The 25620-nt window shown below is 45.1% G+C and overlaps 1 protein-coding gene across 1 annotated transcript in view; it reads left to right on the plus strand.

Annotated features, from left to right (window-relative positions):
- DPF3 (double PHD fingers 3) overlaps positions 1–25620 on the plus strand; it is a 303432-nt gene that overhangs the window by 57750 nt on the left and 220062 nt on the right. The gene's annotated exons all lie outside the window — the stretch shown is intronic.

Raw genomic sequence — 25620 nt, forward strand, 5'->3', positions numbered from 1 at the left:
GAGCACAAACAGCAGGCCCACCTCCCTGGAACTTCCTTTCTTCTGTTTTCCTCTTGGCAAAATCTTTTAAGGTCAGTCATCTCCTCCGGAAGCTGCCCCAAATCCTGGAGAACAGAGCGTGTGTCCATCTCTCTCCCCCACCGGACTGTGAAGCTGCTGAAGAGGGGCCCATGTCAGCGTTGCTCTGTCTTGTAAATTTCATACCCCGCGTGGTACTAGCACGTGGCCGGTGCTCAACCGTTGCTGAGTAGAAAACAAATGGAGAGAGGAGGAGAAATTTCAAGTGGAGATAACAGTGTTTATTCTTTGTTACCACCCAAGGTTACTTGTGGTATGAACATGAGATAATATTTATTGAAGAACTGAAAAATAAGAGGCTAAGCAGATGCAAAAGAATGTATTCATCATTAGTTTCAAAAGGCGACATTGTTAACTTTGTAACCATGGGTGAAAAAACCTCAGAATTCCCTCCATCATATCACCATTAATGTATATGCACATGTGTTTATGAACACACACACACACACAGAGCAGGTCTAAGAGTGAAGGTTGTCGGGCGCTGGAAGTTGGTGTAACAAATAGAGAAGTCCAGATGGCCAGAATTTTGCACATTCAGCAAAAACATGTCTTGTTGGTGTAGGAACACACATGGTATGGATTGTGACTTGGTGGCCTGGACCTGCTTGGGTCCTCTAGCGACAATAGGCCCTCTTCTTTCCCAGAACTGGGACTGAGCGTAGACAGGACAGTGGCAGGGGGGAGGAGGGGCTTGGCTTACTTTTTCTTTGGTGTCCCTCTTTCTTTCTATCCCAGTCACCCACACTGAACATGGTACATCAAAGAAAGAAACAGCAAAGAAGTGGAAATAGACGTCTGGACATGGGTAACACTTTGCAAATATTATTGCATTAGCCTGTATTATCCTTCTCTGCGCAGGTCCCTTACTTCTAGCACCAGCCCCCAGACTGTCGCTCCAGGCAGGGCAGGTGTTTTCTTTGTATTCTCTTGTACCCTTTGCAGGTGCCTGGCACCCTAGTAGGTTTACACAAGTGTTTGCTGAATGAATGAGTGAGCTCACTGAGTCAAAATGAAGTTTACCTCTTGTGCCAGTTTCCAGGTGTGTTATCTCTCTCTCTGGTTTCCAATATTTTCCGAGACGAGGGATTCTTTTCCTTTTACCCAGACTGGGGACGAGATGATTTGTGACCCTCCTTCTGGACACACCCCCACTGCGGCCCACAGGTCTGAAGTCTTGGGCTTGGATCCCTCCTCTTCTCAGATCCCTGAAGGTTGCTGTGTTCCAGCACGGGGGGAGCAGGGCACTGCAGGGTGCAGGGAGGGAGCCTAAGGAATTAATTTGTTAATCTTTATTACAAAGGCCGCTTCTATTGTTTACAGGCCATTAGAAACCATTATCATCTTCCCAGGCTGGGCAGACAGCAGCTAGCTGCTTTGATGCATGTCTTGGAGCGATAAGGAAAATTTATCCCTTCAGAATTTCTTCTTGGTTTATTGTTTGACGCAACTAGTCAGCTTTCTTTCCAGAAGTCCCCGGCTTAGGCAACTTTTTCGAATTGTTGCTGGGGGAGGCTCAGGTTAGGATCCTATAACTCTGGAACTGGAAGAGACCTGAGATAAATGATTGGCCATAACCTACCACCTCCCTCTGTCACTGGCACCCCTATTTCCCCCCCCCAGAGCAGAGCAGTTCCTGGACACACCACCTTTTCAAGGAATTTGCGCCTATTGAGCTCTGAGCAGGGTGGACTTCTCTTCTGACCTTCAGCAAATCTTCCTGTCTCCAGGATCATGTCTCCTCTGCTGCGAAGGCTACTAGAGCTCTCCCCACACCCCACATTGCCGGCCCCTTACCCAGAACTCCCGGAGTACTGTGTACTTAGGTGGCGGGTTTATCTTCACTCTGCCCTCTTCTGTGATAGGCATATCTAGCCTCCTCCTGGGTGGGCTGGGCAGAGCCCTTGAGGGCCCTCACCCATCTCCCAGACAATCTGTCTGCTCCAGGGGTTCTTCTTGAGGGTGTGACATTTCATCTGGACAGATATGGGCATCAGGGTGTAGGCCACATCCACCTTGTTGTGGCCAGGTTTTTGTCCTGTGATCCTGCGGCATGTTCTATGTCCTGGACCTGAAAAAAGTCCCTCATACTGAAGCCTGAATACTGAAAGTCACTTTTCAGCTGATTGGTTGAAGAGTTCCTGTGTGCTCTGTAAGAGATGAGCCAGCTTGCCCGATCCTGGGCATTCACACGCTGTTTGGACAAATGAATGGATGGATACAGGAATAAGGGATGTCAGCCAGGACCAGGTTACTCCTTATGGGGCTGTGTATTCAACTTACTAAGTATTTGATGAGTGTCCGCCATGGAAGAGTTGGTTGTTGTTATTGTTTAGTCACTCAGTCATGTCCTACTCTTTGTGACCCCATGGACCGCAGCACGCCAGGCTCCTCTGTCCTCCGCTATCTCCTGGGGTTTGCTCAAACTCATGTCCATTGAGTCGCTGATGCTATCTAACCATCTCACCCTCTGCTGCCCCCTTCTCCTTTTGCCTTCAGTCTTTCTCAGCATCAGGGTCTTTCCCAGTGAGTTGGCTCTTCACATCAGGTGGCCAAAGTATTAGAGCTTCAGCTGCAGGAAGAGTTGGTGCTGGGGGTCAAAAGATGCGTAAGACCTGGTTCTTTGACATTCAAGCATTTATATCTAGAGGGAAGTGAGATTCTTATAAGACGAGGCAGGTAAGAACACATGGGAATAGAGAGACCTCGACTTGTTGAAGGAGTGTAAAGGGTGGTGGGTTAATTGCAAATGAGGGGGTCAGGAGAGCTTCGGGGAGGAGATGGTTTGTAAGGATCACAGTGAGTAAAAGGAAAGGAAAGCAGATCCTGACTGGTAAACAGCAAGTGCCACTGTTTTGATGCGTGACAGTACCTTGAGCTTGCCACAGACCAGGCCTGGCAGCCCCACCGAAAGCCACTTCTGACTTCAGCCAGTGAGGCTCCAGATCCATCTCAGACAACACCAAATAATCCCAGGAATTTTTTCCAGGCGTCTGACCCCCGGGTAAGGCTTGGGGCAGACATTCCTGTCCTCCAGACTTCACAGGGGCCCCAGGTTGCTGGAGTTTGCTCTTTGGAGGGCGCATAGGACACACTCAGGGATGCCCTGGAGTCGGTGAAGGGGGTGGATAAACTTCCAGCACTAGATTCCTCAGTTTCCATTAAGTCTCTTTGCCCTTCCCCCAGCCAGTCTCATTGTTAGGCCAAGCATCACGCTCTTCTGAAGTTTGCTCATGCTCTTTCCCCCTCTAGGAGAGTCTTCCTCTTATTTCTGTTTGTCCCATTTCATCCACCCTTCCTCAGAAGCCCAACCTCATTCTGGAAGGATATGCATCTTTTTTTTCTGAGCTCCCAAAGCAGATCCCCTGCTGAAGTTGGTGATGGGTCTCCTCCCTGTCTATCAGAGGCATGGCACAGGATGACTGCCCTAGAGATGAAGGAAAGAATGGAACTTCCTACTGTCCCACTTTTATTCCAAATAAGTATTTAAGGTCAACATGTTTTAACACATTAAAAAAACCCCTTCCCAAACCTCCTGATTTTTCATGTTCTCAGGGTAACTGCTTAGTTACCTTCCAGAGAGTGGGAGAAAGCCAATAAAGAGAATTCTTAATCTCCAGGAGCAGGACGGAGTGCAGAAATGTCTTGGAAATGGAAGATTCCCTTGGCTCCTTGCTGCAGCCCATTTATAACTGTGGGAGAGGGCTCCCTCTCAGTGTCGCTTATCTCTGCCTCACATTCACAGACTCACCCGTCTGGAGTCTCCCTGGATTTTGGCCAAGCCAGTTGGGAATGCATAATAGCTGAGATATGGGATGGGGCGAGCTTGCCACGACCTTGCATGCTGCTGTGAAGGTCTCCCGTCTCCCCTTCTCTCTTCCCTTCCAACCTCTTCTCTGGCATTGGGAGCTAAGCTTCATGGTCCCACCTCTCTAATCTTTGAATGAAGGCAGATTCAGATTCCACATTTGTAGGTGGCTGTGCTAGTGATTATGGACACCCCTTGGAGATTGGGAGGGATGTTTGGGTAAGCAGATTTAGACCAAATGGCATTTAGCTAGCTGCCATTTTGAAATCTCAGCTAAAGGGTCTTTTGAACTTCTGAGCTCTGTCTATAAAATCTCCCCCAGCTCACTTGCTTTTTATGACCAGGAGTTTGATTTTGCTTTAGTGGCTTTCTGTTTTGCTTTTTTGCCCTGGTCAGAAATAAGGATGACGAAAGGCCCCTGGAAAGAAGATTCTAGCCTTCTAGTCTAGAAGATGGGAGCTAGGGCTGCTGGGAAATTTGATGAGGTCTTGTCGGGGGTGGGGCAGGGGGTGGTCTGGAGCCTGGACTGGAAGCGTTGGGGGGACAGATGGCGTGGGACCATGCTGTTAGTGCTCTTGCCCCAGGAGCAGCTCTGTTCAGGTGGTCCACCGGGTACAATGGCTGACAGAACTACAGTACAGTTGTGGAAGCTACAACATCCTTGTTGAAGATGGTCTTGGGCACTGTTAGAATGGATAGTTCCATGCCACAGACAAAAGCTGAGTCACTAGCTGGAGTTCCCAGGGGTGTTCTAGCGTATTCTTCTCTTCCAGTGTCTTTAATGCAACATCATGGGATTCTGGACAATGGCTCAGTGCTCTTTAGGTGAGTGGGATGGTTCTGACACATGCACGAGATTGATATAAAGCCACATGCCTTTTTTTTGTTGTTTTACCTTTAAAAATTAAGTGTTTATGTGTGTGTGTTTGTGGGTATGCATGTGTGTGCGTGTGTGTGTGTGTGTGCGTGTGTGTGTGAGGGGGTGGGACAGGGAGGGAGAGAGAATGTGAAGCATTTACCCATCGCTACACGCATGGGAGTGGGGTGAGGGGATGGGTGGATTGGTTATGGGACGAGGTGCTGGTATGTTTGTTTCTAGAATGGTAGGTTTGATTGTTGTGAACCTTATTTTTTGTTTGTTTGTTTGATTTCATGTTAATATTCCTCCGTATATTAGTCTGTTGTAATAAAGTACCACAAACTGAGTGGCTTAAACAACAGAAATATACTGCTTCACAGTTTCGGAGGCCAGAAAGCCAAGACCAAGGTATTGGTGGGCTAGGATCCTTCTGAGAGTTTTGAGGGAGAGCTCTTTGGGCCTCTTTTAGCTTCTGGAGGTTTGCTGGCAGTCTTTGGTGTTACTTGGCTTCTAGAAGCATCACCCCATCTCTGCCTTCATCCTCATATGGCGTTTTCCCTGTGTGCATGTCTCTGTGTGCAAATTTCCTCTTTCTATAAGGATATCAGTCATACTGGATTATTTGTTGTTGTGTAGTTGGTAAGTTGTGCCCAACTATTTTTTCGACACTATGGACGGTAGCCTGCCAGGCTCCTCCGTCCATGGGATTTCCCATGCAAGGATATTGGAGTGGGTAGCCATTCCCTTCTCCAGGGAGCTTCCCAACCCAGGGATCGAACCCTTGTCTCCTACTTTGGCAGGCAGATTCTTTACCACTGAGCGACCTGGGAAGCCCATGCTGGATTAGGGCCCACCCTAACTACCTCATTTTAACTAGTTAGGTCTGCAATGACCCTGTTTCCAAGTAAGATCAGATTCTGAGATACTGGGGGTCAGGACTTTAACATATGCCTTTTGAGAAAACATAATTCAACTCATAATACTTTCTTCTCCTAAAAAATGGTGTTCTTTTTTTTTTTTTTTTTAAAGAGAGCTTTACTTTTTGAAAAAGAAAGACCTTTAAAGTGGTAAAAAATTAAAACTCTACAGAGAGTAAACAGGAGAGGAAGATAAGTCTCCTCCCATCCTCAGACCTTAGTTCTTCAGTTTACCTTTTTTTTAGCTACACTTCTCAGCTTGCAGGATCTTAGTTCCCAGACCAGGGATTGAACCCTGGCCATGGCAATGAAGGGCTTCCCAGGTAGCTCAGTGGTAAAGAATCTGCCTGTTAATGCAGGAGATGCAGGTTCTATCCCTGGGTTGGGAAGATCCCCTGGAGGAGGAAATGGTAACCCACTACAGTATTCTTGCCTGGGAAATTCCATGGACAGAGGAGCCTCATGGATAAGAGTTGCACCTGACTTAGCGAATGAGTACACAGGCATGGCAGTGAAAGCTTGGAGTCCTAACCACTGAGCCGCCAGGGGATTCCCCCTAGTTCTTTAACACAGAGCCAACCCCTGGCACTCATTTTGTTTCCTCCCTAATTCTTTCTGGAGTTGTTCTATGAGTATAAATGTGTATCTATCCTTTTTTCCCCCTTAAAATAGCTGCATTCTAAATGCCCTGTTCTACATCTTGTTTTTTCAATTTAACAACATATTTCAGAGATCCATATCAATAGGTATATGTCTGTCCTATCTTTAACAGATGTACTGTATTTCATTGTGCAAATACACCATGACTTATTTAACTTCACCTCTCTTGATGGGTATTTAGGTGATTTCTAATCTTTGCTCTAATGAGAAAAATTATATACACATTTCTTTACCCACTAGTGTAAGTCACCTATATAGCTCCTTCTTAAAAAGTTCATATATAGTATATAAAAGTACATTTAAAAAATATTTGTTAAGTTCCTACTCTGGACAAGCATTTGATATTTTATCATACTGATATTCATATTTACTCAGCGTAGTGGCTTGTCCTAAGTCAGTAATGAAAATTCTTGCATATTGATCTCTACTTTTGATTATTTTTCGCATACGTTCCTAGGAGTAAGTCAAATAATCAAGAAATTGTTGTCTCTGGATCCTTATTGCCAAACTGTATTTCAGAGATGTACCAATTTATGTTTTTGCCCGAAGAGTGCTTATCTTGCCCTACAACACTAGCCTTATCATTAAAACAAATGAAAAGCATTGCTAATTTGGTATGTGAAATATGGCATTTCATTTTTTTAGTTTTCTACTTATTTATTAGCTGTTCTTATTTCCTCTTTAGTGGCTTGTCTGTGTCCTTTAGCCTTTTATCTGTTAAGGTGTCAATGCTTTTTATATCAACTTGTGTGGGCACTTACTGATATTGCTTTGTCATATCTGACACATATGTGGCAAATATTTTTAGTACTTTGTGGTTTGACTTTATATTATTTTAAACCAACTTTATTATGACATTATTTACACACAATAAAATGTACTCATTGAAGTATATCGTTCACTGAATTTTGACAAGTGTATATTCCCATGTAACCACAGCCAGGACAGACTTTCTATCATTCCCCCCAAATTCCCCTGGGCCTCTTTGCAGTCCACCCCATCTCTTGCCCCAGGTAACCATTGATCTGCTTTCTGACACTACAGATTAGTTTTGTTGGTTCTAAAATTTCATGTAAATAGAATCATACTGTATGTTTTAGAATCTAGCTTATTTTACTCAGCCTTTTTTTTTTTTTTTAAAGATTTACACATATTATTGTGTATGGTGTTCCTTTTTATTCCACTCTATGAATATACAAGAATTTTTTATCCATTCACCAGTTGATGGACATTTGGGTTGTTTTCAGTTTTTGGCTACTATGAATGAAGCTGCTGTGAGTGACTGTGTACAAGTCTTTTTGTAGACATATTTTTTCCTCCCATTTTGTGTAAATTTGTAGACATGAAACTGCTCAGTCATATAGCAAGCACATGTTTCTATATAAGCGACTGCCACACTCTTCTGAAGTGACTGAGCCATTTTATATTCCCAAAATGTATGAGCATTTTAGTTGCTATGCACCTTCACCAGCACTTAATATTATCAATTTTTAAAATTTTAATTATTTTAGTGGGTGTGATGTCTTATAGTTTCAGTTTGCATTTTATGCTTAATATCATATTTTCATGTGCTTGTTGACTGCCTGTGTTCTTTTGTGAATAGTCTATTCAAATCTTTGCCCATTAAAAAAAAATTGGTTTGTCTTCTCAGTACTGAAATGCTAGGGTTCTTTATGTATTCTAGATATAGGTCCTTCATCACATATATGTATGATGAATAATTTCTCTCAGATTGTGTTTTGCCTATTCATCTTCTTAACAGAGTCTTTTATCCCATTGTGGTAAAATATATGTAACATAAAAGATGCCATTTTAATCATGTTAAGTATACAATTCAGTGGCATCAGTTTCACTAACACAGTTGGGCAACTGCTATTCCTGTCTTTAAGAATAAAAACTTTTAAGTTTGACAAAGTTCAACTTATTCTTTCCCTTTCGTGTTTCTTGCTTTTGTGTCCTGAGAAAATTTGCCTACACTAAGATTTCCCTTTATGTTTTCTTTTGGAAATTCTATAATTTTAATGCTTAATTTAATTCTGTGATCAATTTGGAGTTACTTTCTGTATTTACATGAGGTTAAGTTTGATTTTACTTATTTATTTTTGATACTGATATCCACTTAAAATAAGTGGAACTTACTAGGTGTTACTAATTTTCTTTTGTGAGCCACTGATTTATTTCACTGCTGGTTATCTTAGAAATTCCACACTCCCATTCAGCTATCAGATAGATAATCACCTATATAATTCTTTCTTAAAAAATTTTTTTATTTTTTAACCTCAATTCTTTGATTCACTTGGAATGTGTTGAGGTTTATGTGAAGAGTTGAAGGACTCATTTGATTCTCCCTCAACAGTTGAGTGAATAGTGGGAAGGGGAATTCCTAGAGGAGGTATATCTTCCCTGCTGGCTCAGCAGGTAAAGAATCCTCCTGCCAATGCAGGAGACACAGGAAGCGCGAGTTCGATCCCTGGGTCAGGAAGATCTCCTGGAGAAAGAAATGGCTACCCACTCCAGTATTCTTGCTTGAAAAATCCCATGGACAGAGGAGCCTGCTGGGCTACAGTCCATGGAGTTGTGAAGAGTCAAACATGACTGAGCAACTCAGCACACAGATACACACAGGGGGGCTGTAAGGTAAGCAGAGGGTGGGGCTTTTGTGAAATGGGGGCCACTTGGCCTCACCTGGCGAGTAGTTGTGGGGACAAGTCAGAGAGGCTGGGATTAGGGAGAGACAAGAGAGAATGAGAACAGGAAGTGAGACCTGGCAATTTCTAGCTTTAAAGAGGATGGGATGGCAGTGGGGATGGGGAATTGCCAGTTCTTGATTCCTGAAAGGGTGACACTAGAAGGTAGAATTAAACATTGACCTTGAGATTCAAGTTGAGCGGTTGGTTAGAACGTCTCTTCTTTAACCAGAAATAAAGAAGGCAGGAGAAGAAACTGGCTTTCCGAGGGAGTAAAAGAAACAAAGAAAATGAAATTCCTTGAGGATATAATTGGAACAGTTCCTTACCTTTTGTACATTTTGAGTATCCAAAATACTTTTATGTACTTTCTTCTACCTTTTGAAACTATTTTGTTTATGCATTGTGTGATAGGCAGGGCAGACATTACCCCATTATCTGTCCTGCTGCTGCTGCTGCTGCTAAGTCACTTCAGTCATGTCCAACCCTATGCGACCCCATAGATGGCAGCCCACCAGGCACCCCTGTCCCTGGGATTCTCCAGGCAAAAATACTGGAGTGGGTTGCCATTTCCTTCTCCAATGCATGAAAGTGAAAAGTGAAAGTGAAGCCGCTCAGTCATGTCCGACTCTGAGCGACCCCATGGACCGCAGCCTACCAGGCTCCTCCGTCCATGGGGTTTTCCAGGCAAGAGTACTGCAGTGGGGTGCCACTGCCTTCTCGTCCTACAGGTCAGGAAAGGTGAGGCTCAGTGAGGTTAGCAGGCTTGCCCCACTTCTGTTCTCTGATCTATAGGTACTTGTGCTATGGGAGAGCTTCCCAGGGTAAAGAACCCTCCCGTCAATGCAAGAGACGTGAAAGATGCGGGTTTGATCCCTGGGTTGGGAAGATCCCCTGGAGGAGGATTTGGACACCTACTCCAGTATTCTTGCCTGGAGAATCCCATGGAGAGGAGCCTGGAAGCTACAGTCCGTAGGGTTGACTGAAGTGACTTAGCACCCACACATGCATGTGGTGTGGGGAGTAGGAAGCCTGTAGTAAATTCTGATTTGGTTTGCACCCACTTGCTGTGTGAGTGTGGCCAGCCTCCTTCCATCCCCAGCACCTCAGCTTTCTGATCTATGAAGTGAGATTGATAATATCTGCACCCTTAGCCTCACACAATGGGAAGTTCAAGGAAAATAATCTATGTGAACAAGTGCTGACAAATAAAAAGCAGGATGCAAATATCAGTCTTATTAAGGTTATAATTTCATCAAACTGGGGCTGGGAATCAGCTAATCCCAGGGTGGGGAGAGCCAAAGACCCAGGGTCATGCTGATGTCACAGGTTGAGTTGCTTCTAGGTGTCCGGAGGCAGAGGTCATCTCTGATGGAGTGGGCAGGGGGCTCAGGGCTCTGAAATGTCGTGGTGGAGGTACCCATTCAGCTCCCAAGGCTGGAGGCCTTAAAGGTCAGTGTGGGGATGTTTGAGGGCTCACATGTACTGGGAAAATCTCTGGATTTGGATTCTGAGGCCTTGGGCTTGAACATTCAGTTCAGTTTACTTCAGTCACTTAGTCGTGTCTGACTCTGAGACCCCATGAACCGCAGCACGCCAGAACTCGCTGTCCATCACCATCTCCCAGAGTTTACATAAACTCATGTCCATTGAGTCGGTGATGCCATCCAACCATCTCATCCTCTGTTGTGCCCTTCTCCTCCTGCCCTCAGTCTTTCCCAGCATCAGGGTCTTATCAAATGAGTCAGCTCTTCACACCAGTGGCCAAAGTATTGGAGTTTCAGCTTCAACATCAGTCCTTCCAATGAATACCTGGGAATGATCTCCTTTAGGATGGACTGGTTGGATCTCTTTGCAGTACAAGGGACTCTCAAGAGTCTTCTCCAATACCACAGTTCAAAAGCATCAATTTTTCGGCACTCAGCTTTCTTTAGAGTCCAACTCTTGCATCCATACATGACTACTGGAAACACCATAGCCTTGATTAGACAGACATTTGTTGATAAAGTAATGTTTCTGCTTTTTAATATGCTCTCTATGTTGGTCATAACTTTCCTTCCAAGGAGTAAGTATCTTTTAATTTCATGGCTGCAATCACCATCTGCAGTGATTTTGGAGCCCCCAAAAATAAAGTCAGCCACTGTTTCCACTGTTTCCCCATCTATTTGCCATGAAGTGATGGGACTGGATGCCATGATCCTAGTTTTCTGAATGTTGAGCCTTAAGCCAACTTTTTCACTCCTCTTTCACCTTCATCAAGAGGCTCTTTAGTTCCTCTTCACTTTCTGCCGTAAGGGTGGTGTCATCTGAATATCTGAGGTTATTGATATTTCTCCCAGCAATCTTGATTCCAGCTTGTGCTTCTTCCAGCCCAGCGTTTCTCATGATGTACTCTGCGTATAAGTTAAATAAGCAGGGTGACAATATACAGCCTTGATGTACTCCTTTTCCTATTTGGAACCAGTCTGTTGTTCCATGTCCAGTTCTAGCTGTTGCTTCCTGACCTGCATACAGATTTCTCAAGAGGCAGGTCAGGTGGTCTGGTATTCCCATCTCTTGAAGAATTTTCCACAGTTTATTGTGATCCACACAGTCAAAGGCTTTGGCATAGTCAATAAAGCAGAAATAGATGTTTTTCTGGAACGCTCTTGCTTTTTTGATGATCCAGTGGATATTGGCAATTTGATCTCTGGTTCCTCTGCCTTTTCTAAAACCAGCTTGAACATCTGGAAGTTCACGGTTCATGTATTGCTCAAGCCTGGCTTGGAGAATTTTGAGCATTACTTTACTAGCGTGTGAGATGAGTGCAATTGTGTGGTAGTTTGAGCATTCTTTGGCATTGCCTTTCTTTGGAATTGGAATGAAAACTGACCTTTTCCAGTCCTGTGGCCACTGCTGAGTTTTCCAAATTTCCTGGCATATTGAGTGCAGCACTTTCACAGCATCATCTTGTAGGATTTGAAATAGCTCAACTGGAATTCCATCACCTCCACTAGCTTTGTTCATAGTGATACTTCCGAAGGCCCACTTGACTTCACATTCCAGGATGTCTGGCTCTAGGTGAGTGATCACATCATCGTGATTATCTGGGTATTGAAGATCTTTTTTGTACAGTTCTTCTGTGTATTCTTGCCACCTCTTCTTAATATCTTCTGCTTCTGTTAGGTCCATACATTTTCTGTCCTTTATTGAGCCCATGTTTGCGAGAAATGTTCCCTTGGTATCTCTAGTTTTCTTGAAGAGATCTCTAGTCTTTCCCATTCTATTGTTTTCCTCTATTTCTTTGCATTGATTGCTGAGGAAAGCTTCCTTATCTCTCCTTACTATTCTTTGGAACTCTGCATTCAAATGTGAATTTCTTTCCTTTTCTCCTTTGCTTTTCACTTCTTTTCATAGCTATTTGTAAGGCCTCCTCAGACATCCATTTTGCTTTTTTGCATTTCTTTTTCTTGGGGCTGGTCTTGATCCCTGTTTTTCACCATGTCCTAAACCCGGGGTGAGATACTTGATTTCTCTGAAAATTAGTTTCCTTATCTTTGAAATGTAACATCATATACTCTGGAAATACTGAAATTCCCGAAACTTGCTATGCCTCTGTGCTTGGTGAAACTCCTGCTCCTTCAAAGCAGAGGTGGGAGGTGGGGAAGAGAGATGCTCTACTCGTGGCCTTGAGGAAGGGACATGAGCCAAGGAGTGCAGGTCATCTCTAGAGACTGAAAAACATAAAGGGATTTTCTCCTCAGAGCCTCTAGAAGGATCTAGTTCTACTGACACCTTGACATTAGCCCCGGGAGACTGATTTTGGACTTACAACCTCTAGAACTATAAGAGAGTAAATGTGTAGTGTTTTAAGCCACTAAGCCTGTGATAATTCATTACAGCAGGAATAGTAGACTAATACAATGCACTTAAGATTCATCCAAGTTATTGCATGTATGGATGCATTCCATTGTATGGATGTTTCACCACTTGTGTATTCATTTATCAGTTGATGAACACTTGGGCTGTTTCCAAGTCTGGGGCATTATAAATAAAGCTGCTATGAACATTTATATATGTAGGTCTTTGTGCAGACATATGTTTTCATTTCTCTTTAGCAAATGCCTAGGAGTGGGATTGCTGGGTCAGAAGTGTATATTTAATTTTATAAAAACTGCTAAAGTGCTTTCCAAAGTGGTGCATTCCCACCAGCAGTACATGAGAGTTCCAGTTATTCTATATCCTTGCCAATGTGTAGCATTGCCAGTCTTTTTAATTTTAGCCAGTATAATAGATGTTCAGTGATAACTCATTGTGATTTTAATTGCATTTTCCTGATGACTAATGATGTTGAACATTTTTTTTCACAGGCTCTTTGGCTATCTGTATTACTTTTTTTTGTGAAATGTCTATTCATTCCTTTGGCCATTAAAAAAATTGGATCATTTGTCTTATTATTGAGTTTTAAGAGTTGTTTATATATTCTGACTACATAGACTTTATCAGATATACATTTTGCAAATATTTGCTTCAAGTCTGTGGCTTGTGTTTTTGTTTTCTTATTAGTGCCTTTCAAAGAGCAGATGTTTTAAATTCTGATCAAGTCCAGTATATCAATTTTTTTCTTCTATGGATTATGTACTTTGTGTCTCATCTAAGAAATCTCTGTGCTGCTGAGTGCTGTATTATGTTGTTTCAGTCATGTTCGACTCTGTGTGACTCTATGGACTATAGCCTGCCAGGCTCCTCTGTCCATGGGATTTTCTAGGCAAGGATACTGGAGTGGGTTGCCATTTTCTCCTCCTTGCTTAAGCCAAAGTCACAATGACTTTCTCTTTCATGTTCTTCTAGAAGTTTCATAGTGTTAGTTCTTATATTTAGCTGTATGATCCGTATTGAGTTAATGTTTATATATGGTGTGAGGTAAGGATTGAGGTTTTTAAAATGAAAAAAAAATTGGTAATGCCTTTGACTAGTTAGGGTACCAGGTTAATGCTGGCCTCGTGAAATGAATTAGTATCGTACTAGGTGCTACAAGGAATATAAAGGTCAGATCCAACCCTTGCTGCAACCATACACATAAACATATCTCAAGTATTATAAAGGCAGAATTTAATGAGCTCCATAAGGAGATGCTTCTGGCACTGCAAGAAGAAAGAAGGAAGCCATGGTAAGTCTCAGAGAAGCCTTCCTGAAGGTGGTAACACTAAAAAGTGCTTTAGTAGAGCTGCAACTTTGCCCACCCCTGGGGGTACTGTCTATGAATGATGCTCCCTTCTGGGCTCACAGGATAGAATGTGGATGGTGTCCACCGAGAGTTGTAAACATAGAGGCCCTGCTAAAATAGGTCTACCAGCTGAGAGACTATGGGGGAAGGTGGGTGGGTGGGCAAGGGTGCTGTTAGAGGGGATTCAATTAAATTCATGACAGGTTGTTTTATATACATATCCTTTTGTCGCCCCAACTTTTAAATTAACTCTCACTGATCTGCATCCTCCCCCCATTGAATAAGGTGCTGGAGGCCTTGGAGAGGAAGGTGGGGAGGTGGGGGACCAGCCCTCCTGGAGTGCCCCTGGCTCTGTGCTCAATCTCAGTCCTCCCACCAACCCTCCAATCACAGCTTTAAAATAAAGAAAAATTGGCAACACCATGCAGCATGCCCGATCTTATTAATATTTCCCTGACCAGGGATCAAACCCATGTCCCCTGCCCTGAGAGCGAGGAGTCCCAACCACTGGCCTGCCAGGAAAGTCCCCAATTGCAGCTTCTTTATCTCCACTTTCGCAGATTAAAAAATGAGTCTCATAAAGATTCAGTGCCTTGCCCAGGGTCAGCGGCTCGTGAGTGGTGGAGCTGAGATTGCCATCGGGCCCCCAGCTCCCCTCGGCCTCTCCGGCACCCTCCCCCTCGGCTCAGAGACGACTTCATTTCCGAGGAAGGCAGGCACACAGACAGGAAAGGAATGGGTGCCAGGGGCAGGTCAGGATGAGATATTTGTGAGTGGGTTTGTTCTGATTTAGCAAAAACACTCAGCTCTGTGGGCTGGGCTGCGGCTGACTGGCTGTGTGGTCAGGGTTTGCAAAGCTTCCAAAGATCCTTTTGCTAGAAGGGCTTTAAAAGCTGCAAGCTCTCAGCAGTTTCTATCAGTTGAGATTTTTTTCCCTCCAGACTGAATCCTGTCAGGGTTTTACTGGCTTCTGTGTTCCCAGATTGACCCGTGTCTCTGTCCTCTCACCACTTCCTGTCCCCGGTGTCTCCTCGGGAAAGGGTTCTTCACCAGCTTCACCTCCTGGTCCCCAACATCCGTCTCGTCTCTCTGTCAGAACCCTCTGGTTTCTCCAAGAAGCGTGGAGTTGAGCTCATCAGGAACAAAGAAACTCCGGGACCTACTTTTGATCCAGATTTGGGAGTTTACTTCTTTTCCTGGTATCATATTTTTTTTTTTCTGGATCTTGGTTTCCTTTTTTTTTTTTTACTATTTTTTTTTAATTATTATTATTATTTTTTTTTTCCAGTGGGTTTTGTCATACATTGATATGAATCAGCCATGGATTTACATGTATTCCCAATCCCGATCCCCCCTCCCACCTCCCTCTCCATCCGATTCCTCTGGGTCTTCCCAGTGCACCAGGCCGGAGCACCTGTCTCATAATTTTACAAGTTTTTTTTTTTTACCTATTAAAAAAAACCTTTTTTTTTTTTGACCATACCCTGAGGTATATGAGATCTTAATTCCCCAACCAGGGATCAAAACCATACCCCTGGCATTAGAAGGCAGAGTCTTAACCACTGGACCATGGGAGAAGTCCCCGGGCTCATATTTTTAAAAGAGCTCTTAAATACCAGGGCACCATGAGAAGTTACTGCTTGAGGGGCTGGGGTGAAATCCGAGGTCACCATGTATGGAAGTTCCCCTTCTCCACGACCCTGTTATAATGTCCTGACCGTGTGGAATGACCTTATCCTCAGACCCCTCTCAGTGAGTCTTGCTGGCTTGCCCTGGGCACTGGCTTCTTGTCCTTTGCTTGGTCACCACGGGCCCTGCCCCTGTCACCTCAGAGGCAAACAGAGATAGGGCCTCTCTGGGCTGGCTCTGAGGATAGCATCACACCACTCTGCGTCAGCAGAGAGAGCATCCACCATCACCTGCATCCTGGAGCCCCTCCCCCATCGCCCCAGGAGGCCTCTGTGCCCTCCGCACTGCCCACCAGGCCCAGCGCCCATGCTCCAGGAATTCCCAGTGTCTCCCGGTGACTTCACGGCAAGCATTCTGGGTTGGTTCTCCTTGCCTCCAACTCCTTCCAGGACTTGCCAAGGATGATGCCTCCAAGCTCCTCCCAGCTCCCAAAATACCAGTCCTGCCTGCCGGCCCTGCCAGAAAATGCTTAGCACATTAGCGGGTTTAGCCGCCACAGTTGCAGCCATTTAGGAAGCTGCAGAGGCACATAGATTTCATTCTGGAATTCTTTCCAGCTGCTCGCTATTTTGACAACACTGGGTGGCACCGTTACCAGGAACCTGCAGGGCCTGTGAGCTGGAAGTGGCGGGGGGCCTGGGGGCTGGGGTGGTAGGCACAGCAGCCTTTTCTCCTTGGCTGGTCTCCCTCCTTGCCTTCTGGCGCTTGCTTGGAACTGATCTTGGATACCAGCAGCGTATTTCCAGTTGCCACTGTGCTGCGGCTTCTGCTTGAGGGAGAGAGAAGAGGCCGCAAGGCAGAGTGGAAGGAAACAGCCCCACCAGACATCTTCTTGGACTCAGAAGACCTTGCCGCAGTGGACTTCTGGCCTCTTAGTGGCTGAGGGCTCTGGAGCCAGTCACCAGCTCTCCAGAACTCCACTGTTCCCATCTGTAGAGGGGATCACGTAACCTGATGCCTCTCCCCTACCCCTCCACCATCCCACACCTCAGGATAAGATCTGGGATGTACAAGAGAAGGATGCACATGAAAGTGTTTTGGATAGTGGCAAACATTTGCATTTTTGTGAGTTCCTGGAGGGCAGGGACTCTGTTTTGTTTATCTTTGAATTTCTTCCACCATGTTGGTTTGTTGGATAGGAAAGTAAATACGATGACTTTCTGGAAGTTTCTCACTTGCCCATTGATGGTCAGTGTGATGAAGAGAAGTAAGGTTATGGGTGTATTAGTTTGTTAGGGCTTTTGTAACCAGATACCACAGACTAGGGGCCTGAAGTGACATTTATTGCCTCATAGTTCTGGAGGCCAGAAGTCTGAGATCATGGTGCCCACAAGGCTGGTTCCTTGTGAGGGAGACTCTGTTCTAGGTGTCTTTTAGCTTCTAGAGGTTTGCCGGCAACTTTTAGTGTTCCTTGGTTTGTAGACGCATTGCCCTGATCTCTGCCTTCATCTTCACAGATATCTCTGTTTCGAAATTCCCCTTTTTATGTAAGGATACCAGACATGTTGGATTAGGAGCCACCCTCATAACCTCATTCTAGCTAATTACATCTTTAATAGCCCTATGTCCTGACATGGAAGGCAAGGGATCTTCTGAGCCCTGGGGCCAACGTAGTATGGGGAAGACCAAGGCAGTGTGCCAGGCCTGACTGGGAAAAGAGTTCTGATTCAGAGGCAGGGCCTTATTGGGTGAAGAACCCCATTTTATACTACCATTCTCAGATTTGGGGAAGTGGATTGTTCTCCATACAAGCAAGACTCGTCTTTCTTCCAACTCGGAAGCATGGGTGTTCAGGTGTCATGACACGCCGGACACTGCCAAGTAAACGAGGTTCCCATTCTCTGCCCTTCCCTTCCTCCTTCTGAAACTGCACTACTCAGATGGGATTTAAACTGGTCCCAGACTTTCAGATCAGGACTTGAACCCATGGATGAGACTTTTACTCAGCCAAAACTTGAACTGGGGCTGGGACCCATTAACTTTTAATTAAGTTCCTTGGTGGCTCAGATGGTAAAGAATGTGCCTGCAGTGCAGGCGACCTGGGTTCAATCCTTGGGTCAGGAAGATCCCCTGGAGGACACACGCCAGTATTCTTGCCTGGAAAATTTCATAGACAGAGGAGCTTGGTGGGCTACAGTCCGTGGGGTCACAAAGAGTCGGACACGATTGAGTGGCTAACACTTTCACTTTCTTTGAGGACTTAATGAAGCTCAGATTCTTTATGTCTCAGTGCAGAAGGAATTCAACAAGAGTCAAAGTGATATGTAAGAAGTGAATTTATTTTGAGAGGCATACATTCCACAGACTGGATGAGGTTCATTGCAAAAGGCAAGAGCAGCCTGAAATATGAGGTGGTTAGCTTTTATGGGCTGGGTAATTTCATAGGCTGGGCTTCCCTGGTGGCTCAGTGGTAAAGAATCCTTCTGCCAGTGTAGGAGATGGATGTTCAGTCCCTGAGTTGGGAAGATCCTCTGGAGAAGAAAATGGCAACCCACTTCAGTATTCTTGCTTGGGAAATCTCATGGACAAAGGAGCCTGGTGGGCTATAGTCCATGGCGCTGCAGAGAGTCAGACACGAGTTAGTTACTAAACAATAACAATTTCATAGGCAGATCGTTCCAACTATTTTGGAGAAGGGATAGAGATTTCCAGGAATTGGGCTGCTGCCCACTTTTTGGTTATTTATGGTTGGCCTCAGAACTCTCATAGCACCTGTAGGTGTGTCATTTTACACTTGCTAATGTGTACAATGAGCAAATACTGAGGCTCAAAGTCCTCTGGAAGTTGAATCTGTGGTTGTCTTGGGTCTAGTTGGTTCTAACTAGTTTATGTCGTATTCACAATTTATTCTTTAAGGATTGTGCCCTGTCCCCTTCCCTCCTGTTTCCCTTTGTCATCCTTTTTGTCCCCCACCACAGTTTCCTACGCTAGCAAAGCAATGCTCAAAATTCTCCAAGCCAGGCTTCAACAGTACATGAACCAAGAACTTCCAGATGTTCAAGCTGGATTTAGAAAAGGCAGAGGAACCAGAGATCAAATTGCCAACATCTGTTGGATCATTGAAAAAGCAAGAGAGTTCCAGAAAAAGGTCTGCCTTATTGACTACTCCAAAGCCTTTGACTGTGTGGATCACAATAAACTGTGGAAAATTCTTCAAGAGATGGGAATACCAGACCACTTGACCTGCCTCCTGAGAAATCTGTGTGCTGGTCAAGAAGCAACAGTTTGAACTGGACATGGAACAATGGACTGGTTCCATATTGGGGAAGGAGTACGTCAAGGCTGTATATTGTCATCCTGCTTATTAAACTTATATGCAGAGTGCATCATGCAAAATGCCAGGCTGGATGAAGCACAAGCTGGAATCAAGATTGCTGGGAGAAATATCAATAATCTCAGATACGCAGATGACACCACCCTTATAGCAGAAAGTGAAGAAGAACTAAAGAGCCTCTGGATGAAAGTGAAAGAGGAGAATGAAAAGCTGGTTTAAAACGCAACATCCCCAAAACTAAGATCATGGCATCTGGTCCATGGCAAATAGAGGGGGAAACAACGGAAACAGTGACAGACTTTATTTTCTTGGACTCCAAAATCACTGCAGATGGTGACTGCAGCCATGAAATTAAAAGACGCTTGCTCCTTGGAAGAAAAACTATGACCAACCTAGACAGCACATTAGAAAACACAGATATCCCTTTGCTTACAAAGGTCCATCTAGTCAAAGCTGTCATTTTTCATGTCATGTATGGTTGTGAGAGTTGGACTATAAAGCAAGCTGAGTGCTGAAGAATTGATACTTTTGAACTGTGGTGCTGAAGACTCTTGAGAGTCCCTTGGACAGCAAAGAGATCCAATGAGTCAATCCTAAAGGAAATCAGTCCTGAATATTCACTGGAAGGACTGATGCTGAAGCTGAAACTACAATACTTTGGCCACCTGATGTGAAGAACTGACTCATTTGAAAAGACTGTGACGCAGGGAAAGATTGAAGGTGGAAGGAGAAGAGGGTGACAGAGGATGAGATAGTTGGATGGCATCACCGACTCGATGGACATGAGTTTGAGCAAGCTCTGGGAGTTGGTGATGGACAGGGAAGCCTGGCGTGCTGCATGGGGTTGCAAAGAGTCGGACACGACTGAGCAGGTGAACAACAACAAACTTCCCACATCACTCAGCTAAAGAGGGATGTATACAGTTCTCAAGTAGAACCTCAAGTTTTACTCTTTTATTTCACAGAGGTCCTCAAAGGGTCGGCAATGGCCTGCTTGCATCAGAATTGTTTTGGAGAGCACAGTGAAAAGTCAAGCTCCTGGTCTCCACCCTAATCCACTGAATCAGGAGAGGGTGGGGTGGGACCAGGGATCTACCTTTCATAGTTGCTCCCCAGGGACTCTTGTACACACCTGGGCTGAGAACCCCTCCCAGGGTTCTACTTCCTCTCCAGAGCCTTCTTCGATTCTGGTTCCACCCTGACTGTCCAGACCCTGCCCTTCCCCACAGCTGGGGTCTGAAATGCAAGGCACTTGTGTTCTCCAGCCCCACACTCTCCCGCCTTCCCTGGGGTTGAGCATCCAGAAGTCCTGGTGGACCGAGGGCAGTCAGGCATAGAATTTGCCACCCCCAAATATGTCTTTTTGGCATATTAGTTATCTTAAGCTGGTTATTTTCTGAGAAACGGCCAACAGGGAAGAGAAAAACAAACAAACTGAACGCTGAGTAGAAGTTACTGTTTTGTAAGAAATGTTTACATTTATAAGGGAAATCTCCATTCATAAGGGTTTCTCTCTCACGGTACCAAAACGAAGCTGACCAGATCTCCAGAGACACTACCCACAAGGAAGGCAATGACTTCAAGCTGTGCAACAACCTTATCCTTTTTTACTGTACTTTCCTGCTCACCTCCCACAGATGACTCCCTGCATCCCCATCCCCCTTCCCCCAGCATTCTCTTTGGTCTTTAGCTGAGAATGGTAATTAAGGTAAGGACTTTGGCCATTTTAGGGAGTTACTTAGTTTTCCTGGGTTTCCCCCATGTGTCCATGTTATTAAATTTTTGTTTGGTTTTCTCCTATTAATTCGTCTCATGTCAAGGTAATTCTTCAACCAGCTGGAAGAACCTAGAACTGATTTTTCTCCCAGACATGGGCTTGCATATGGGTTGGAAAAGAGGGTGGCTGGTGACCTGTGCTCACTTGCTGTTGTCTGACCCTTTCCCCATGTCCTCGTATCCTTCCCTGCTCCACTCTGCCCTAAGGCCTCACATGGAGCGACCAGGGCTTGGGTCATCAGGCAGTATCCCGGCAGGGCTGGGCAGCTCTGCACCCTGTTTGGAGATTGTATTAAAGTTTCCGGTGACTGAAAGAGAGTGAATATTCTGGAGTGAAATCTTTGACCTTAGCAGAAGAGTGGGGTTCTTTGAGCACCTCTGTTTTGTCACACATCTGTCCTCTGCTCTGCACACATTAGACCTTCTTCAAGGCTCACCCATAAGCTTTACGTTCTATCCTAGGGAGCCCCTGCCCCATCTCTTTCCCTGAGATATACAAGCACAAAAATACAGGGTGTATTCTTCATAGGCTCTTAGGAGTTCATAGTACATTGGAGCTAGAATGTAAGCCCCTTAATGGCAGGAACCCACTGTAGCCCAGTGTAGAAGATGTCTGACATATGGGAGGTGCTCAGTGAACATTTTTCTTTTTTTCTTTTCAACCGAATGAATATCAGAGCTGAAAGGCACTGCCAAGTTCAGCTTGTCCAGAAGGGCCAGATGAGCAAACAGAGGCTCGGAGAGGTGAAATCATTCACCTGAGTTTGCATAGCAAGTGGGTGGTCTGGCCGGGGGTGGAACTCAAATCAACAGGAAACCTGTTCCTGAGCTCCCCAGACTATCAAAATCCAAGCCATTGCTTCTGAAGTACATTCTATAAGCCCAGAGACCTCTTGGTGATACCTTGGTGGAAGAAGCTGCTCAGACCCTTCTCTCTTTCTGGGTCCAAGATCTCAGAAGTTTGGATGGAGGCAAGAAGCTTTTGGGAAGGGTCTCCCCCCTCCCAGAATAGACAGCATCTCTGAAAACAGTACTTGGATTTCTAGGCTGACATTCTAAACACTACCTCATCCTAAAAGTAAATGGTGAACTATTTTCACACACTCTTAAAATATTAATTTGGAAACCTCTTGTCCTTGGAATGCAAAATTCACCAGGCTTTTACATGCTGTGGGCAGAGCTAGTTTCTAGAACTTTCTTGCGAGCTCCACTTGTGAGGAAGGACCAGTGGGATTTGACCAGCTCAGTGACTTTTACTGTTTGAGTTCAGAATGTCTTGTTTGTTTGAAAATGTTCACTCAGTTCAGGGTTCTCCCCCTCTGCCCCTCACCCCCCCTACTCCAACGCACATACTCCTTTACAGAGCAGGACACACTCTAGTGTGTGGTGGTGAAAATGTAAAATTATTAATGTGAGCACCAGTCAGATAGTCCTAGTTTCACCTCGATCTGTTGCCCTCCTAGACTGACCCTTACTCCATTTCTGATCTCCTTCCTTCCAGACCTTCTTCCATCTGTCTTTGACCTACTCCTTTTCCTAATTCTCACTCTATCCCAGACCTTTCCCCTGGTTCTAACCCTCACTACCTCCCTCACCCCATCTCTGAGCTTATCTTTTCCCATCTGTGAGGTCAGAGAGGGATGACCTCAGGGAGGGAGTGGGATTTTCCATGTCTTACATTACCTGGTATTTTTTAAAAGCTGAAAGTTTAGTGGTTTGTTTTTCAGGCAACATCAAAAGGCCCTTCTGTCAAAACTAACCAAGTCAAAGGGCAGTATGAAGGTTATGCAGAACTACATATCATGCCCCCTTTCTAACCTGTCAATAATAATAATAATAATAAAGCATTTATGGATCCTTTGTTATGTATTAAGTGTGGCAGTAGGCATTTTCATTTGTCAAATCCTCACAGCATCTCTAGGAGTCAGATATTTTAATCCTTATTTTATTGATGGGAAAACAGGAAGAACCATCTTAATGTGATTGCTCAAGGGCATACAGTGAGTAAGAGAGGCAATTACAGAATTTCGGACACTAACTTATATGCAGAGTACATCATGAGAAATGCTGGACTGGAAGAAGCACAAGCTGGAATCAAGATTGCTGGGAGAAATATCAGTAACCTCAGATATGCAGATGACACCACCCTTATGGCAGAAAGTGAAGAGGAACTAAAAGCCTCTTGATGAAAGTGAAAGAGGAGAGTGAAAAAGTTGGCTTAAAGCTCAACATTCAGAAAACTAAGACCATGGTTTCTGGTCCCGTCACGTCACGGGAAATAGATGAGGAAACAGTGGAAACAGTGGCTGACTTTACTTTTTGGGCTCCAAAATCACTGCAGATGGTGATTGCAGCCATGAAATAAAAAGACGCTTACTCCTTGGAAGGAAAGTTATGACCAACCTAGATAACATATTTAAAAGCAGAGACATTGCTTTGCCAACAAAGGTCCGTCTAGTCAAGGCTATGGTCTTGCCAGTAGCCATGTATGGATGTGAGAGTTGGACGGTGAAGAAAGCTGAGTGCGGAAGAATTGATGCTTTTGAACTGTGATGTTGGAGAAGACTCTTGAGAGTCCCTTGGACTGCAAGGAGATCCAACCAGTCCATCCTAAACGAGATCAGTCCTGGGTGTCATTGGAAGGACTGATGTTGAGGCTTAGACTCCAATACTTTGGCCACCTCGTGAGAAGAGTTGACTCATTGGAAAAGACACTAATGCTGGGAAGGATTGGGGGCAGGAGGAGAAGGGGACGACAGAGGATGAGATGGCTGGATGGCATCACCGACTCAATGGACATGGGTTTGGGTAGACTCCAGGAGTTGGTGATGGACAGGGAGGCCTGGCGTGCTGCAATTCATGGGGTCACAAAGAGTCGGACACGACTGAGCAACTGAAGTGAACTGAACTGAACTGTGTCCTAAATAAGTGAAGTGTTTCCTTCAGGGTCCCCCTTGTGGATGTCCAGCTGGTGGGCCTACTTGGATATCTTAGTGCAGTGTGATGGCAGCCTCTGAAATGCTCAAGATCAGAGAAAACTCTCCTCCTTAACCCTGTAGGCAAGCAGTCCCTTGGGCCATGCTAGAAATAAACCCGGGAACAGCTTTCCAAAGAGACAAATGATATAGAGATGGGATTTGGTATTGAATTTCTCCCTCATCTTGCTTCATTTTAATTAACATTTAAGCACTGGGCAGTATGGTGGGAATGACAGAAGATGAGATGGTTGGATGGCATCACCGACTCAATGGACATGAGTTTGAGTAAACTACGGGAGCTTGTGATGGACAGGGAGGCGTGGCCTGCTGCAGTCCATGGGGTCACAAAGAGTCGGACACGACTGAGAGACTAAAGTGAACTGAACTGAACTGGGCAGTATGGGGACAAAAAAGAGACCAGCCTGCCCTCCAGGAGCTCACAATGTAGAGGAAATTGACGCGATTAACTCTGCAATAAGGCACATGGCAGTGCGCTATGGGACAGTGTCTCAGAGAGTGGAGAATTTGTGGAGAGAGTAACACAAAATCATGTCACATTTCAGGAGTCACTTGGTTGTGCTAGGGGAACCACTGACTGAAACCGCCCACCCTGGCCAGACACCATAGTAGCCACTTCCATGAGTTATCTTGCAACAAGAGGTCTTGGTAAGGAACATGGACCTATCAAGCTATCACCAATGCAAAGAAATTGGGAAAGGTCAAATTGGAGAGTGGAGACACAGTCCATACGTCCTCCTAGAATCCTTCTTGCTGGAATCCATCTTGGCTGAGTGATGTGCACACCATCAGGAAGGACCCTGAGTCAAATGACTGGCCAGAGATAACCCAGAAACTAACCCCATCACCATAGAACCCAAGACTGCGAGCCATGTGGCAGAGCCGTCCTCCTGATTTCCCTTATCCTGCTGCTCTCCTCCTGGGCACCCCTTCCCAATAAAGTGTCTTGCTTTGTCAGCAAGTGTCTGAATGTTTTGACAAGAGCCTACTCTGGGGCCCTGGAAGGGGTCCCCCTTCCCGCGACAGTTGCACATCCACTACAGGTTTTTGGCACTTCCAAAATGGCGTTCCTTGCAAGAGCAGCCCCTCCTCTTTCTCAGTGAAAGAAATTGTTATAATGCAAAATGTTTTTCTCAGAGTTTGCAGGGCTGAACTTTGTTGTTGTTGCTGCTGCTGCTGCTGCTAAGTCACTCCAGTCGTGTCCGACTCTGTGTGACCCCATAGACGGCAGCCCACCAGGCTCCCCCGTCCCTGGGATTCCCCAGGCAAGAACCCTGGAGTGGGCTGCCATTTCCTTCTCCAATGCATGAAAGTGAAAAGTGAAAGTGAAGTCTCTCAGTTGTGTCCGACTCTTAGTGACCTCATGGACTGCAGCCCCACCAGGCTTCTCCGTCCATGGGATTTTCCAGGCAAGAGTACTGGAGTGGGGTGCCATTGCCTTCTCCATTGTTGCTAAAGGTGATGAACATGGAGGTGATGTGAGGTGAGGGTTGGAGCCAAGGAGGTGGATGTGGAGAGATGGATAGAGGAGGATTGGGTCTTACAATGGCTTGAGCCTCTCAACCCGGCCCCTGCTGAGGGAACTTTCATTGAGGAAACTAAGTGAAAGACTAAAATCAAGGTTCTGCGGGTTACAAGGAAAACATGGTTAATACTTATCAAATATTGGTCAG

The sequence above is a fragment of the Cervus elaphus genome, chromosome 12 (assembly GCF_910594005.1).
Source record: "Cervus elaphus chromosome 12, mCerEla1.1, whole genome shotgun sequence".
NCBI classification, from domain to species: Eukaryota; Metazoa; Chordata; class Mammalia; order Artiodactyla; family Cervidae; genus Cervus; species Cervus elaphus.